This window comes from Pan paniscus, chromosome 3 (assembly GCF_029289425.2).
Source record: "Pan paniscus chromosome 3, NHGRI_mPanPan1-v2.0_pri, whole genome shotgun sequence".
NCBI lineage: Eukaryota > Metazoa > Chordata > Mammalia > Primates > Hominidae > Pan > Pan paniscus.
Window position 1 is genome coordinate 67417136 of NC_073252.2, and position 18235 is coordinate 67435370.

Genomic DNA, 18235 nt, shown 5'->3' on the forward strand with positions numbered 1-18235 from the left:
GCAATGATTAAGGAAGTCAAATATATAATACTCTAAGAATTTCAATAAATTTAGTAAAGTGCTTGAAATTAGATACTTTTCAGTGCATACAAGGAATTAGCAATTTACTTAGGCCTATACCTTTATTCTTCTTTAATAGTTTCTATTCTGAAAGTTCATTTTTGCCTTCTGTATTATTCTTTCTTAATTCAATACATTAAGAGCATATTCTCAGCATCCATTCTCTGAACCCATTAATGTTTTCTAAAATGTTTTTGGCCTTTCCTAAAACTCAATAATGCATTAGCATTATCTTTTATTCACATAAGTATTTCCTAAATGTAATTTTTAGTATATTGCTGTATGCCCATGACCACACAGTTTAATTGTCTTGCTTCACAGCTTAATTGGCCTACTTCAATTTGGGAATTGAAATAATAGGTGGAAATTCCATAGTTCTCACCCTTGAAAACCCATGTGAAACTAATATACTAATATGATAAGAGGAAAACACAACAGGCTGTATTTTAAAGATCACTGAAAAGTTGATCTGTTTAGCTTATCAGATTTCATCCTCGGATGTTTATTGCCTATATTCAATATTGAATCTCTAGCCCATCGAGCTAGATATTATAAATCTAATTAAACATTGTAAATTAGTTTGGGATCTGACAAGAATCAAATTTCCCAAAGCTATCTACATATCAAAATCATCTGGGACACAATATATATTCCTGGTTCCAAATCCAAAACATTCTGAGTTAATGCATAGGAGAGATGTTCAGTAATTCATATTTTTAAAATGTTTTCATAAAAATATATATTGCTGTTTTTGTTTTAGTAACTTTTATATAAACAGTATTAAACTGTGCAAATTACTACATCTAAGCCTTTAATACACACACAATCAAAATATAAATGAATGCATAGGCAGGGTAATTTACTGACCATAATAATTATCTCTGGGGAGAAAGGGAAGATGACAAGATTGGGATAGTAGATTTATTAATACTAATTGTAATATTGTCTTGCTTTTACAAGAAAACAGTTAAAGAAAAATGGCAAAATGCTAACATTTATCAGATTTTGATTGTGGGCATACAGGTTTCTATTATTTTCTTTCTTTTTACATGTTGGAAATACTTTATATTTAAAAAAATCTGTCTCCTGGTAATTCAGATGATATCCAGGTTTGAGAAATATTTTAATAACTGCTGGGCAATGTAATTTATCATACAAACTGGGACACTGTTGAGAATTAAAGAGAGTGCTATTAATAATTTGCCAGCATAAGTGGCAAATAGAATGTATGGTCACCCCAGGATCAAACTATTTTAAGTTCTACTTAATGCATGAACTCCTTAACAAGAAAATTCATCTTCTATCACTTCCCCTAATCTTCTATTTATAAGTTATCACAGATAGAGGATATTGATCTAATTTGCTCAATTTATTATCCATTTTTTTCACGAAAGCACTCTAGGATATATATAATTTTCCTATATATGGAAATATATAATATTTCCATTACAATAAATAATGGAAATACAAAAGAATTTTGATACTAAGATCTCTCCCTAAGATGCAATAAAATGTAGTTAATCAATTAACAACATTTCTCAAACACACAATATTTCAAAGGATGGGATGATGTGAGGTTAAAAACAAAACAAAAATACAGTCTTTGACCTCATGAAATATTTATTTTAACTAATCCTTCAGGTAAAATACATAAAACCAAGAAATGCAGATTGTAAAACTGCGTAACAATAGAATAAAAAATAATTACTATTTAAAGACCAAATTCTAATAGATAGTAAAGTTAAACATAGTGAATAATGTAACCATCACTAGTTGCCAAGTCTGAGAGCTCAGTTTCTTTTTTCTTGGTGAGTCTCTGCTATCTCCGCAGGTTCTGCCTGGACTCTTGCTTCTCCAGTTCATGGATTATCTCACCAGCCCATAGGAACGATTTCTGTTTTGCGCTATTTTATACAAGATATAAAGTTCAGTCTGCTGCAATTGGAAGATTTTATATAACTAATGTGGGAAAGACCCCCAAACATACTTAATGAAGAAAAGTAATGTGTTCATTCAAGGAAGTGAATAATCCAGATATAGCTTAATCTAGGGCTCAGATGATATGACCAGGGCACACTATCTTGTGTGCCTAGTTCTTTTTTTGTCCTGGCTTCACCCTCAAGCCATCTTCCCTTCTAGCCACTATGTTAGTGCCAGGAATCCACAGGCTATTATCCCGGTGATTAATGTCCAAAGGAAAAGTAATAGACTGTTTCCCAGGCCTTTCAAACAAAAATGTTGGGATTGCAATTAAAATCTTATCTATAGTTTCTCAGCCTTTTGGCTAAGATCAAGTGTAAAATTTTATCTGTGACTAGCCTGACTTGAGTCAAGTGCATTTCTCAGAATCAGCTATGGCTGAGAATAGAATGTGTAGATGTTTAGATTGGTTTACTCTAAATTCTTTATATTCCACTGAATCATGTCATAAAAAGTAGACAGGCTGTTAGTACAAGTAGGTATTTCTCAAAAGCCACAGCCCTATGAAAGGAAAATGAATACCAGATGGGTAAAGTGGAAAAAACAAAGAATGGAAGGATGGAGGAAGAAAGGGAGGGAAGAAGAAAGACAAAAGGAAAAGGAAGGGTGGGGAGGGAGGAAAGACAAAAAAGTAGTACACTAAGACAGTGAGTTAAGAACCAGCTTTCAAAAGAAAACAAGAAAAATACCGGGTCTTTCTCTACAATGCTTGATAATTTTCATGTTGCAAATTCTCCCATCGTGACAGTTTCTAAGATACCAATGAGAGGTCTCTGTATGAAGACTTGAGAAGAGATGTGCAGTAGTATACCACTGCGTACATATCTTTGCTTTTCAGGTTATTTAATATCTATTGTGTCTGAGTGTACTTAGATTACTCAGATATAAATGTATATACATATGTATATATATACTTAGATACAGTAGGCATCAATAGCTTCAAAAACAAAGATAATAGTACATTGTAGTAAAATAATTAGGTCATGATATGTTTTCAATATATATTAGCTATTATTAATACAATATATTTGCTTGTAAGCTTACACGTTAATTTTTATATGTAAGTTTATATGTTAATTTTTAATGATGGTTATATTTAGCAACTACCTCACAAAATCCCTGTAATTTTAGAAATTGTATACTTCCATGCTGTACAGCTTGGCTCTAGCACATGACTGATAAAACGTCTTTCTTAATGTCTTAAATAAAAATAAGTTACATACAGCTAACCATGTTTATGCAGTCAAATTTACTAAAGCTTTTGTGAAGCAAAAGAGATTTTTTATTAAAACAAAACAAAAACAAGTCAACCATTATAAATTGCTACACTTAGACATTCTGCATCCCTTACACTACTGCAGCTTTCACAATTTTTTACTACCCATTTCACCTCAGGAAGCACCTCACTTCTAACATTCTCAGAGATTCTCTTTTCTGGTTATATCTTCATAAATGTGCTTCAGCCACCTCTACCCAGTGTACTCTCAAGAATTCTTCTTTTTTATTAAAAAAAAAATCAACCCCTATAGCCAAACACAACTGCAAACCTATCATTATATTTGCAAGCCAAATGTGGTGGAGTTTATAAATCTATAGACTCTGGATCACCTGCTTAAACAATCAGGATTTAACACTGATTGCTCAGTCCTGCTACAGATCTAATTAGTTTCTTTGGGGAAAGGGTCTACATACCAACCTGCTTATTTAACACTTCAGGTGTTTCTAATGGACATAAAAGTGTAATACCATTAATAATAGGCTCAACAGAAATATTCAGGTATCTATTTCAGAGATAATCCCTCCCCATGTGTGCAGAAAGTTTTTAAATATGTATTGTGTACTGTAATACATTCTACCGTGGGTCTAAATGACCACCAGAGTAGCCTATGTGTCCTTAAAGATTCAGTGTAAAAGATTACTCTTAGAAGCTCCTCTTAACCCTCACCTAACCTCAAAACTTCCCTTGCCAAATTTTTTGGCCCCTCCATTTCAATTCAACTGTATCTTCCTTTCCTAGGTGTTAACCACCTCAGCCCATCACCTAAATAATTTATTGTGTTTCTACTTCCTACTACACTGAAATCTCCTTGAAATTCAAGACTGCCTCTTATGCATCTGTGAATCCTCTGTGTTTAGCATAATACCTGACAAATAGTATCTATTTCATAATCCTCATTTAATGATAAACCAAATGAAGAGAGAGTGAGGAGAGGACTGAAACAGAAAAGGAAGAGGGAGAAGTATTTTTAAAAAGTAGAAAAGTAGGAAAAACTGGGGAAAGAAAAGAGTAAAGTAAAAATGTTTGTTTTTAATTTTTATCTGGGTTTGAATTATTGTTTCATTGAGTAATATATTACTTTGCTGTCAAAAAATGTGAATCTCTACAAATACAAGACCCATTACTTTAGGTCGGGCATGGTGGCTCATGCCTGAAATCCTAGCACTTTGGGAGGCCAAGGCGGGTGGATCACCTGAGGTCGGGAGTTCGAGACCAGCCTGACCAACATGGAGAAACCTCGTCTCTACTAAAAATACAAAATTAGCCGAACGCAGTGGCGTATGCCTGTAATCCCAGCTACTTGGGAGGCTGAGGCAAGAGAATCGCTTGAACCTAGGAGGCGGAGTTGCTGTGAGCCGAGATCGCACCATGGCACTCCAGCCTGGGCAACAAGAGCAAAATTCCATCTCAAAAAAAAAAAAAAGACCCATGACTTTTACTAAACTTAAGATTTCCATGATTCCAGGTGTCCATCTAAACTTCAGGCTTTAGTATTGCTTGTAACTTATAAATTTAACAACGCCTACTCAACAAAGCCATTTTTCACTTTTACATAATATTACAGAAAATATTTTATGTGGAAAATGCACAAAGATTACAAATCAGTTGCAATAAAGTGCCAGGGCATGGAAATGAAGAATTGAATCCAGGCTGGCTGAGATTACACATAGCCTACATGGGTCAAATAATAGAACCCTGCTCCTACTCTTCTCTAGAGACACCCATTATTTCTTTAAAACAAAAAATGAAGCTATTTCCCTAGTTTTAAAAAGCCTACCCCTTGTTAGTTTGTGTTGCAGGTCTTATGCATTATCTCCCAGTAGTTTTAGAAACTCATGGGTCCCATACTAAAAAGATATCCATTACATGTGTGAGTTCTCTTAGACAATTTTAATCCCCATTTATACTTTAATCCCCATTTATAGAGTTTGCATTTATACTTACAATTGAATTGCCTCCAGGTAATTCCACTTTAGAAGGCACAGGCAAATTAATGTAAGACAGAGTCCAACTTAACATGTAAATGCTATATCTTGCACCAACACAAGCGAAGGCCAAATGATATGAGAAAGTGCTACATAAACAAATGTTTCCTACTTATTCAAATAGAAAACTATGGTAGGAAAGTTGAAGCCATCAAGGGCAACCAGCAGATGAGTCATGCCAAAATCAAAGGAATTGCAATATAGCAATCAAAATCAGAGTCACAATGGGAATTGCAATTTAGTTTCAACAAAATAATTTTATCTGTCATATTAAATTCATGTTGATTTGAATTTTATTGGTTTTGCATATATGCTTATATTGCATGTGTAAATTATATTTTAGTTTTAACATAAGAATGAAAAGCACACAGAGTCAGAGTTTATCCCTTTTTTAGGTTAAATACATAACAGTATAATAAAAGTACACAATAAGACTGAACCATAGAATATATTTTTCTTGACAAAGAAATACTGTATAAGAACAGAGTACAGTGTTGACATATCACCTTGTTTATTCAGAAGGACAAATACCAAACTTTATCATGTTACATGTGATTTTGATGAGGACTTATTGACTACAAAGTGCTCTCCTTTAGCTCTCCAATGTTCATTTATCTGCTTGGCTTCATTTGCCACATTGCATTATAAATATTTCTTTATAGGAAGCACTTAATGGTTAAGAGGGTGACCAACCACTGTACGACTGTCTAGATTCAAATTTTATCTGTGCCACTCATTAACTGTGACACAAATTTGTCAGTTCACCAGTTCATGTTGTCTTAAAAGCACATAGAAGAACCACATTTCCTAGATTGCTTTATATTAAGTTGGAACCACATGACTGATTTAGCAAATGGATATGAAGGAAGTAGCGTTCGTCATTTCCAGGACTGTTCATAATCCCCATGATCAATCCCCTCACCCTCCCTAACCCTCCATGATGACCTTGAAAACTAGGTATTTCCAATGTCTTAGTTATAGTTTTGTAGCTACAACGTGGAAGCAACCTTGATCTCTGAGTGACCTCTTGAAGGAGGAATTCCCAAGCCATGTAAGACTATGACTTGAGCAAGAAAAGACACAATAGACCTTTATTCTATGTTCTTATGATTTCTTTGGTATAGACACATGACTTCACCTCTCCTGGTTAGTGGAATAACTACATGAACTTAGATAAGTTAATATCAGTGTTCAGTGCCAAAGTTTCCTCATCTGTGAAACTGGAGTAAAGTATCTTTCCCACAGAGATATATACGTTTTATAAGAGTGAGAACCAAATGAGTTGATTCAGACAGACCTCTAAGAACAATACCTGATACTTAGCAAGCATTATTATGAGTCTCCTCCCTGCCCTCTCTTCTCCTGTGGTTCACTGAAACTGGTGTCTTTGTCTCATTCACTTTTTTTTTTTTTCTTTTTTTGAGACACAGTCTGGCTCTGCCGCCCAGGCTGGAGTGCAGTGGCACAATCTTGGCTCACTGCAACCTCTGCCCCCTGGGTTCAAGCGATTCTCCTGCCTCAGTCTCCTGAGTGGCTGGGATTACAGGCATCTGCCACCACGCCCCGTAATTTCTGCATTTTCAGTAGAGACAAGGCTTCACCATGTTGGCCAGGCTGGTCTTAAACTCCTGACTTCAAGTGATCTGCCCAGCTCGGCCTCTGAAAGTGCTGGGATTACAGGCAGGAGCCACCGCACCTGGCTACATTCACTTTTATTTCCAACATTTTTTATAGGTTTGGAACACAGTGGGTGCTGAATAAATGTTTACTTTATAAGTGAATCTAATACCTTCACACAATTGAAAGTCATACCAAGTTCATCTCTGGGCTGTGTTCAATTTACATTGATAATATGGCTTCATAACAATTATTAAGAATTCATTGTAGCAGACGTACAGGTAGCATTTGTTATAGTCTCTCTTCCTTTCTCTTTCTTTTTCTCCATTGCTCTCCTCTTGAGCATTTGAAAAACTGATCTGCATTTAGTAAAAGTCAATAAGTAGAGATGACTAAATTTAAATTTAATGCACATTTGTGTAGAATAGGTCTCCCTGTGTCACCTATAGTTTCATTCTCAAATTATAACATGAAAGAAATATAAAATTTAAATTTCATATATTCATAAGCTAAATAATTCTAATGAATTCCATTATTAATTAGTTAGTGTAGAGAAAGATGAGCCTCTGAGAATTAACCTTTTCTTTGCCTCATCCTCACAGGCTATTGCATGCTTAGTTGCACTAAAGCAAGAATGAGATTCATCCAGCACATCATTATGCATAGATGAATCCTCCTGTCAGCTAATGTGGGAACTACTCTTTGGCTTATTTACATATTAGCACTTATACCAGGTGCTTAGGGACAAAATTCAAAGTTACTCTATTAGCATCTCTATCAAATAACTTGATAAAGGAAAACACTACATTGTTGGATAAATACATTAATTCATGTATCTGTGGATTTCAAATATGCATACCACCATACCAGTTTCCAAGGCACTTTGAATTGAGAATATTAGATGAATGATTTGAGCCGTAAGGTGAGGGAGATATTCAAATTAACAGGATTGCAACATTTTGCTCCGGTGCTCAGCAAGGAATCACGAATACTGAAGCATGTTGTACAAGAAGGAATTGCCCAAGCAAGGAAGGGATAGAAAATCAAAACTGCAAGCTCTTAAACTGCTGAATATACCAATAAATTGACAAGCTTACTCAATTACATTCAAACAACCAGGAAGAGTACTTCTTGGAAGCATCTTTTAATAATCAATAACTCTATGTGCCTTGATAATAGAGGCAAGTGGACTGATGAATAAAAAAACTGAATAATTTCAACTTGTGATTATAATAGATAATCATAAAAGTACACAGCAAATATAACTCCCTATTCTACCATAAATCTTATAAAGGTAAACTAATATCAAAAAAAATAAACAAATTAGAAATGAAGAGTTGCTAAATTGTCAGATAATATTCAATTTTAATTGATCTCTTTAAGTTGTCTCTTCTTAAAATACACTTTCAGACCAATTCTATTTTATTATATTTATGTTTAGAGCAATTTTAGGTTCACAGAAAAATTGATTGAAAGGTACAAATATTTCCTATATACCACCTGCCCCCACAGATGTATAGCTGTCCCCATTAGTATCATCTCCCACAAAAGTTATACATGTTATAATTCATGAATATATATTGATACATTATTATCACCCAAAGCTCATAGTTTATGTTCTCTGTTGGTTTGTACATTCTGTGTGTTTGAATAAATATACAATGACATATATTCATCAGAGTAGTATCACACAGTATTTACACTGCCCTAAAAATCCTCTGGACTCTGCCTATTTATCTCCTATCACTAGCCCCAACCCCTGGCAACAATGGATCCTTTTACTGGCTTCACAGTTTGGCCTTTTCTAGAATGTCATATGTAATTTGTATCATATAGTATAAAGCCCTTTCAGATTGCTTCTTTTGCTTGATAATATACATTTAAGTTTCCTCCATGCTTCTCCTTGCTTGATAGCTCATTTCCTTTTAGTTCTGGACAATATTCTGCTGACTACATGTACCATCATTTATTTTTCTATTCACCTACTAAAGGACATATTGGTTGCTTACAAGTTTTGACAATTATGAGTACAGCTGCTGTAAACGTTCCTCTGCAGGTTTTTGTGTGGCTATAAAATTTCAGCTTCTTTGGGTAGATACCAAGGGTCACAATTACTGGAAAGTATGATAAGAGTATGTTGAGTTTTGGAAGAAACTACTAAACTGTTCCAAAGTGGCTGTACCATTTTTTCATTCCCACAAGCAATGAATGAGAGTTCCTGTGGGTCTACATGTTCTCCAACATTTTGTGTTGCAATGTTCTGGATTATGACCATTCTAACAGATGTATAGTGATATCTTATTTTTGTTTTAATTTGCATTTACCTGACAACAAATTTTATGAACACCCTTTCATATGTTTATTTGTCATCTGTATATTTTCTTTGGTGGGGTGTCTGCCAAGATCTTTGACCTAGGTTTTGAACTGGTTGTTTGTTTTCTTGTTGTTAAGTTTTAAGAATTATTTGCATATTTTGGATAACATTATTTTGTCAGATATGCCTGCAAATATTTTCTCCCAATCTGCGGCATATCTTTACATTCTCTTGGCAATATCTTTTGCAAAACAGAAATTTGCAATTTGGATGAACTCCAGCTTATCAATTCTTTATTTCATAAATTGTGCCTTTGGTGTTGTATCTAAAAAGTCATCACTATACACAAGGTTATATAGATTTTCTACTGTGTTATCTTCAAAGAGTTTTATAGTTTTACATATTACATTTATATCTGTGCTGCATTCTGAGTTAACTTTATGAAGGGTGTAAGGTCTCCGTCTTGATTATTGTATGCATGTGGATGTCCACTTGTTTCAGCACCATTTATTGAAAAGCCTGTTTTCTTCCATTGTATTACCTTTGCTCCTTCATCAAAGATCAGTTGACTATGTTTATGTGGGTCTATTTCTGAGCTCTCCATTCTGTTCACTAATGTACTTATCTATTCTTTTGTCAATATCAAATGATCTTGATTATTGTAGCTTTGTATTAAGTCTTGAAACTGAGTAGCGTTAGTCCTCCAATTTTGTTATTTCCTTTGATTTTGTGTTGGCTAATCTGGGCCTTTTGCTTCTCCATGTAATGACCCATTAGAATCAGTTTGCTGATATCCACAATATATGTTTCTGGGATTTTGATTGGGATTGCATTGAATCTACAGATCAAACTGGGAGATTTGACTTCTTAATATTATCTTTCTACCCATAAAAATGGAATTTATCTCTATTTCTTTAGTTCTCCTTTGATTTTTTAAAATCAGAGTGTTATGGTTTTTATTTCTGTATTTTTCTGGCTGTCTCTTCAACTTTGGGGAAGTGGTTTGCCCTGTGATCTCATTTCTCTTCTGGATCTAAGAAGAGTTGCTGATTTTTCAGTTTATTCAGCTTTTTACCTGTTAAAACAGAGTAGAGACTTCTAAGCTCCTTACATTCCAGACCAGAAACTGGATTTTAATTCTAAGTATCTTTATACGGTAACTTTAAAGTTAATTTGAAGAAATCTTCAAAAACACAAATGAAGTTATTTCTTTTGTTGTTGTTGTTTGGGAACACTCCACTAATATGAATCTATTTACTATAATACCTTTGTCAAAGAAGCATTTGGATTATCAAAGACAATCTTTGTTCATTTTCTTTTCTTGCTGATAACAAGTGTATTAGTCAGGATTCTCTAGAGAGACAGAACTAATAGGTTGGATGTATATATGAAGGGGAGTTTATTAAGGAATATTGACTCACACAATCACAAGGTGAAGTTCCACAATAGGTGCTGCAAGTTGGAGAGCAAGGAAGCCAGTCCGAGTCCCAAAACCTCAAAAGTAGGGAAGCCGACAGTGCAGCCTTCAGTCTGTGACCAAAGGCCCGAAAGCCCCTGGCAAACCACTGGTATAAGTCCAAGAAACCAAAAGCTGAAGAACTTGGAGTCCGATGTTCGAACACAGGAAGCATCCAGCACAAAAGAAAGATGAAGGTCGGAAGACTCAGCCCATCTCCTCATTCCACTTTCTTCTGCCTGCTTTATTCTAGCCATCCTGGCAGCTGATTAGATGGTGCCCGCCCAGATTGAGGGTGGGTGTGCCTCTCCCAGTCCACTGACTCAAATGTTAATCTCCTTTGGCAACACCCTCACAGACACACCCAGAAACAATACTTCACATCCTTCAATCCAATCAAGTTGACACTATTAACCATCACATCAAGGCACTGGGTAGTAGTAGTATAAAAAATAATTAGATGAATAGATAGATAGATTTCAATCTTATAAACTGAGTCTGACCTAACAATAGTATCAAGCTACTATGGATAACTCAGTTATATTTTTTTCTTTACCAAATGTTTGATCTTAGAGATTTCGTTTCCTTCTTTTACCATATGGCATATGTAGTATATATTAAAAGTAGAAGTTTAAGTAGCTTCATACGTTGGAAGCACATACACCAAGTCTACACTAATGAGATTTTTTACCACCCTCTGGCTCTTCTGATTTCTATGATAATACCTCTTGTCACCTGGGTGTGACACTGGCATCAAATATTGAAGTCTGAGGTTGGCTAACAAGTGGGATGAATCTTAGCTGGATCAGGACAAGTGGTTCCCTAACCTCCCAACACTCCCATGTGTACCCTCAACTCTAGCCAAATACTCAGTTCTTACTCATATAGACAACTGAAGTTCTGGCTCTGATTTTCTTTTTTTTTTTTTTTCTCCCCCAAGCAAAATTGGTTTTCCTTATAGACCTCAACAGCAGATTAATCTCCACCTCTCTATGGCTCCCTTTGGCTACCTACCATCTCAGACTCTGCAAGTGCCTCATCCTTTCTTGGAGGAGAGAGGACTTGCTGAGTCGGTTCACACTACATGGAATCCAAAAGATGTTTAGGGGCATTATATCTGTGCTCCGTCTGACTGATTCATAAGTGCCCCAGAATCTGCCAAGGGACTATAAGAGCTGGTTTCTTGACAGATCTTCAAATGCAAAGTGAAATTTTGCCCAGAGCAGAAGTGTTATGACAAAAATGTCTCAATGGATGTTTCCTTCTTTCTGCCCAATTCTTCTTCCCACAATTTTAGGAGGGGGCAAACAGCACAGGTTCTCTCCTCCATCTTCCTTCTAGCCAAGGTTTCTTCTAAGTCTTGCCCTTTCTTCTGATGGTGACATACACCTACATTACTGTAGAGCATTATAGCTCATTGTAGATGAAATTGCTTTCAACTCACTTTCTAAGAAAAGAAAACAAAATACACTTTAAAAAATGATTTTCAAAACATCAAACTTCTCATATCTTACCACTCATGAATCAAGTTTTTTAAGACTTTACTTTTGGTCCTGTTGTCACCTCTCTGTCCTTCTCTCTCTCTCTCTCTCTCTTTTCTTCTTTCTCACTTCTCCCAAATATCAGGCTACATGGCCAAGCCCATTCTTAAATATTCAGGTAGAGGTAGATATTTTAAGAATAATAACAATGAAACATTTTGCTTCAACAAACAACCTAACTCTTAGTACAGTGGGAAACTGAAATTTTTAAAAAGTAACTGTAATGCAATGCAGTAGAGATATATTAAATGTAAATGTGATATCCTATAGGAATAAAACACTTTTATGCAAAATCGCCTTGGAGGTTAGTGCTTTTCTTTCTTCCATTTTTACATATGATAAAATGATACCAAGTCTTGCTCAAATTATAAAAATGATAAGATGATAGAGAACACCATACCATATTTTGTGAAGTTTTCTGTGACATTATTTGAATAATATTAAGAATACCTTTATAAACATACAATAATTGATGAGATTAACATTTAACTAATGACACAAGTCAGAACTCTCGTAGCATTTCCACTTAGATGCTTGCTAGACACATTAGGATGTCATTCTTCCCATTACACAGTAGACTACTACAGCTTTGGAAGTTTGCAGACATGGGAAAGGGAGATTGAAGTTAATTAATTTATATCAAGATATCTAGAGGAGATACAATTTTTCTATGAAGAATCATTTCCCTCTATTCCCAGAATGTTTTGTTAAGATAATGCAGCATTTTCACAACAGGGAGAAAACATGAGATTCATTGTTCCCTTCCTCCCTTTTCCAACACCACCACCACTCCTCCAACACCTGTGGTAATATTTTACATATTGGAAAGTAAGAAGTAGGAATAAGATATCCTTTAAGAATGTGAAGGATGCCAAGCCCCTGTGTAGCACCAATATGTGTGATTCTACATTATTCCATTAGGATGTTCAGCAAGATTCTAGAGTGCATTTAGAGCCATCAAAACAACAGGTTAACGTACATGCAGTTTGAAATTGATTTCTTCTACCCGATTCCAGAAATTACTTATTAATAGCCATTGTGTATGATAAGCTCTAATTAATCAAAATTTTCCGTGAACTGGAGTATCTTACTGGCCAACCATTTTGGATAAACGTAAGTCTACCTTGTTTTAAAAGACTTAAATATTTGAAATTATGTAAAAAATTCATGTTTAATTTTTAAATATTTTATCAAGATGTCTAGCATAGCCTATGTATGACTAAAAGAACTGTCTAAGCAGTAAAAATTGAACAATGCCCCAAATAAAAACACTACATTTTAAACTACCATGGCATCAAAACCAAACAAACTAGTAAATCTCATGTACGTAGTCCATTTCTCAAAATCACAATAATGTTGTTTTTTAAAAAAAATAAATTCAACTATGTGATAATTTAATGTTTAAAGAAATGCTTTTGTTTTACTTCTTCATTCAATAAAATTGATTGAGCACATGCTTTGTCCTAAGATATTTATTGTTAAGTAAAACAAATTTATTCACTACTGTCATGGAGTTTATAGCCTAATGCAAGACACAGACCAAAGCAGGAAAAAAATAAGTAAATAATCTCACTTAATAATAAATCATATGAAGAAAATAAAGCTAGTTGATAAAATAAAGAATGGTAGAGCAGTCTCCAGGGAGGTCAGGGATAAAGTGTCTAGGTTAAATTATGAGGTCATCAAAGGCCTCATTATGAAGGGATTATTTGTGCTAAGACCTGAGTGTCTGAGGACACAGTCAGAAAGTCTGGAACCAGAACGTTTCAGGCTGGAGAAACAGCATTCTCAGGTAGAAATAAGCCCGACATGTTTTAAGAATTTTAAAAAAGGCAATGTGATTGAAGAACAGAAGTTAGGGGTTGAGGTAGGGGGTGGGGGGAGGTGAGTTAGAATAAATACCGTCAATGAATTGGGCAAGGAGCCAAAATATGTAGACCCTATATGCTATGGTCAAGGAGATTAAATTTTATTATAAAAGCACTAAAAGGCAATTAGAAATTTTTAAGCAGGGAATTCTCATAATCTAATTTGAGTTTTTAAAAATCTAGCTGTGGCACTGAGCGCAGTAGCTCACGCCTGTAATCCCAGCACTCTGGGAGGCCGAAGTGGGCAGATCACCTGAGGCTGGGAGTTCAAGACCAGCCTGACCAACATGGAGAAACCTGGTCTCTACTAAAAATACAAAAGTAGCTGGGCCTGGTGGTGCATGCCTGTAATCCCAGCTACTTGGGAGGCTGAGGCAGGAGAATTGCTTGAACCCAGGAGGCGGAGGTTGCGGTGAGCCGAGATCGTGCCATTGCACTCCAGCCTGGGCAACAAAAGTAAAACTCTGTCTCAAAAAAAAAAAAAAACATATATATATATACACAAACACACACATATATAGCTGTTGCATGGAGAATTAATTGAAAGGGAGATAAATTCTGCCATAGATTCTAAAGGAATACTTGGGATAACAGAATTGCCTATAACTGGTATGTTGAAATACCTGATTCTTGAGATGAGAGAAATACACAAATGTATTTCTGAATCTAAATGATGCCTTAAAACTTATACATTGGGGGTAATCTTTTGCCTGTGGATACAAATTGAATCAGATCCCATAATCTCTGCTTCTTCTTAATCAACAGACATAGTGGCAAATACAATTCACCTATTCCCGAAGTGCTTTAATCTTCATTCAAAATTAAAACTTTTCGAGATAAGAAAAAGTTGTGTGGATCATGGCCAAAAGGCAGGACCAGACTGCAGCTCCGACTCAGATGGACAGAGCAGCGTGTGGAGGCTCGCATCAAAATTTTAGCTCCAGATCTACTGCAAGAACAAGCCAGGAATCCCAAGAGGACCCACAGACCCTTGGAAGGAAGCGGACTGCTCCTGCAGGACCTGGGAGACACCCCAAATACTGTGAGTGCCCCAATTGTGGAAGCAGGAAAGGGAGATCCTCCCCTCCCAAACACACACCCCCACTGGGGAAACTGAAGGTCTGTTTGCGGGAGAAGTTTCTGACCTTACCTGGAGCTGAGTCAATCTACAGAGCCAAGTGTAATACAGGGGTAGAAGAAGCAGCAGGAAAGGCCCTGGGAGCTCGCTGGCTCCCCAAGCAGGCCATTCCTGCCTGGCACCATGGGGATCCTTCAGGAGAGTGGCCAGAGGAGCCCAGGGAAAAACGCCACAGGGAGAAGGAAATCTCCAGCTGAACTTTGTAACAATTTGAACCAGGCGAGAAGCCACCTGGCCGGAACTTGAGGGAGAGTGTGAATCTGGTGTGCAGACTCCATAGGCAAAGGAAGAACCAAAGCCCTGGTCTTTTGCAGCTGGGAGGCAGGTAGCTTGGGGCAAGTTCTCAAGCGTGGTTCACCCACCACCTGGAAACAGACTCAGGGCTCTTAGGGGGAGTACGGTGGGAGTGAGACTGGCACATTGGATTGCGTGGGAGTTGGGTGAGGCCTGTGACTGCTGGTTTTCCCCCACTTCCCTGACAACCTGCATGACTCAGCAGAGGCTGCCATAATCCTCCTGGATACACAACTCCATTGACCTGGGAACCTCACCACCATCCCCCACAGCAGCTGCAGCAAGACCCGCCCAAAGAGTCTGAGCTCAGACTCACCTAGCCCTGCTCCCACCTGGTGGGCCTTCCCTATCCACCGGAGTAGCTGAAGACAAAGGGTATATAATCGTGGGAGTTCTAGGGCCCCACCCACCATCTGTTCCTCCCCATACTACCACATCTGATGCTCCCTGGAAAGCACCAGCTGCCGGCAGGATGCCAACCAGCACAAAAATAGAGCATTAAACCATCAAAGCTAAGAACCATTATGGAGTCCATTTCACCGCTATGCCACCTCCACTGGAACAGGTGCTGGTATCTACAGCTGAGAGACCCATAGACAGTTCACATCACAGGACTCTGTGCAGACAACCCCCAGTACCACTTCAGAGCCAGGTAGACTTGCTTGGTAGCTAGGCCCAGAAGAGAGATAACAATCACTGCAGCTTGGCTAACAGGAAGCCACATCCACAGGAAAAAGGGGAAGAGATATACATGTGTATATCTCTTCACAGTCTTCTTGCCTTCCCTACAATTTTGGGGGACACCCCACACTTTTTTTGTATCAATATGGCCAAAGGATTCAAAGATAGGGACTATTTCTCTTTTAAATTTGGGTATGGCATTTATCTCACATTCACTTTGGAGACTGATATTTATAATTGATAGCTCACTTAAAATAAAACAGAAGCTATAATTGTATTCCTGACCTCACTTTTTATGAACTTCACTTTAAATAACATTTTGTTTGACTATCAGGGCCACATTGTTTTGTTTCCACTATTTCATCAACAAACATAAATTTGTACATATTTTGTGTTAAGCATACAGCTGTTAAAAAAAAGAAAAAAGGCCAGGCAAGTTCCTTATTTTAGTGAAGCAAATTTCCTAGTGGAAAAAAAAAGTGTTATATGAATAGATAAATAAATAAGCAATATAACTTCAGATTATTATATGAACCCCAATGGCTACAAAGAGCATGACAGCAGTGGCCCATAGATGAGAAATGAGTGGTCAGAGGCCTGCAGTGGATGGGCTGGTCAAAGACAGTTTCTCTCAGCAGGTAAAACAAAAGTTAATATATGAAGAATGTGGAGATGCAAGTTATGGAAGAAACAAACAAATAACATTCCAGGTCCAATGGGGCAGAAAGTACAAAGGATTTCATATGACCTTCGTAGTCTTGAAGAGATTTGGAGATTAGGAAGCCAATGTGCCAAACCACAGCCAGCCAGATGGAGAATAGTTTAGGATGAGATAGAGATCCTAGAAATTTTTTCCAATACTCAATAGTTGGAAGGTATGTAACATTCCTTTGTGAAATCTAGATTGACAGTGTGTCTCTTGTGATATAAACATTAATACATATAAAATACATTAATTTCATTAGGAGAGTTAATTAGTGTCTAGCTTGATTTGTTAATGATCATTTAAATTTGGTCTTGAAAGAAATAGATCCACTTTCAGGAATATGATTCAATTCTTTGATGAACAAAGAAATTCTGAAAACCCTTAGGGTGTATAACTGTTTCTCTAATGCAGTGTGCTGAAGAAAGACAGCCCCTTGTGCTCAGAGTGAATTTGGCTGCCAAAATCCTGCAACCAAAAACTTTGTGATTTGCTGAAGATTCTACTATGAACATTTCAGATGGAAAAACTGGATAGCTCACAGAGTAAAGCAATTTATAAAAGGCTTTCAAAAACTCTGCATATTTAATCAAACAAATAGTTGTGTATGATGCTTATAAAATAAGATCTCTCTGGGGGATGGAGATTTTTAAAGACTACGCCTCAAACTAAGAAAGATCCCAATGCATATTCAATTTCACTGTAAAATTGAATCCCAGTTTAAGTTTGCAAAAATTTTGGAACCAAGCCTAGAACAAGTTCCACATGAGCCCCAAGGTGGAGCTTCACACATCTCTTTAAATTTCTCTCTGTCTAGAGCTATTGCTCCTCTGGGCCAAATTTCTGGATGAGAGGAAAGCATCTTGAGCATCAATGCACCTCTTATTTTATTCAGGCAAAATTATTCACTTCCTACTCTCAGCTCCCTTGACGTTTGGCAAGGATCTGTTATTTTGCTTTTCTTATTGTAATCTAGTTAGTTGACCTTGTGTCTGTCCCTCTTTTCCCCTTTCCTTCCCTTTCAGTTTCCACCACTGGGTTATGTGCTCAACAGATTTTTAGTTCCCAGCCATGCTTCTTATATTTAAAACTCAGTGTGATGGTTAATGTTATGTGTCAACATTGCTAGGCTATGGTGCCCAGATGTTTGGTCAAATAGCAGATGTTGCCGTGAAGATATTTTTAAAATGTGATTAACATTTAAATCAGTAGACTTTGAGTAAAGAAGATTACCCTCCATAATAAGAGTGAGTGAACCTCATTCAATCAGTTGAAGGCTTTGAGAGAAAAAGACTGAGGTCCTCTGAGGATGAAGGAAT

General features: G+C 36.5%; 1 pseudogene; it reads left to right on the forward strand.

The window, feature by feature from the left end:
* The first annotated feature begins 2324 nt into the window (after positions 1 to 2324).
* On the forward strand, positions 2325 to 2476 carry LOC129397717 (U2 spliceosomal RNA; annotated as a pseudogene).
* Positions 2477 to 18235: the final 15759 nt, after the last annotated feature.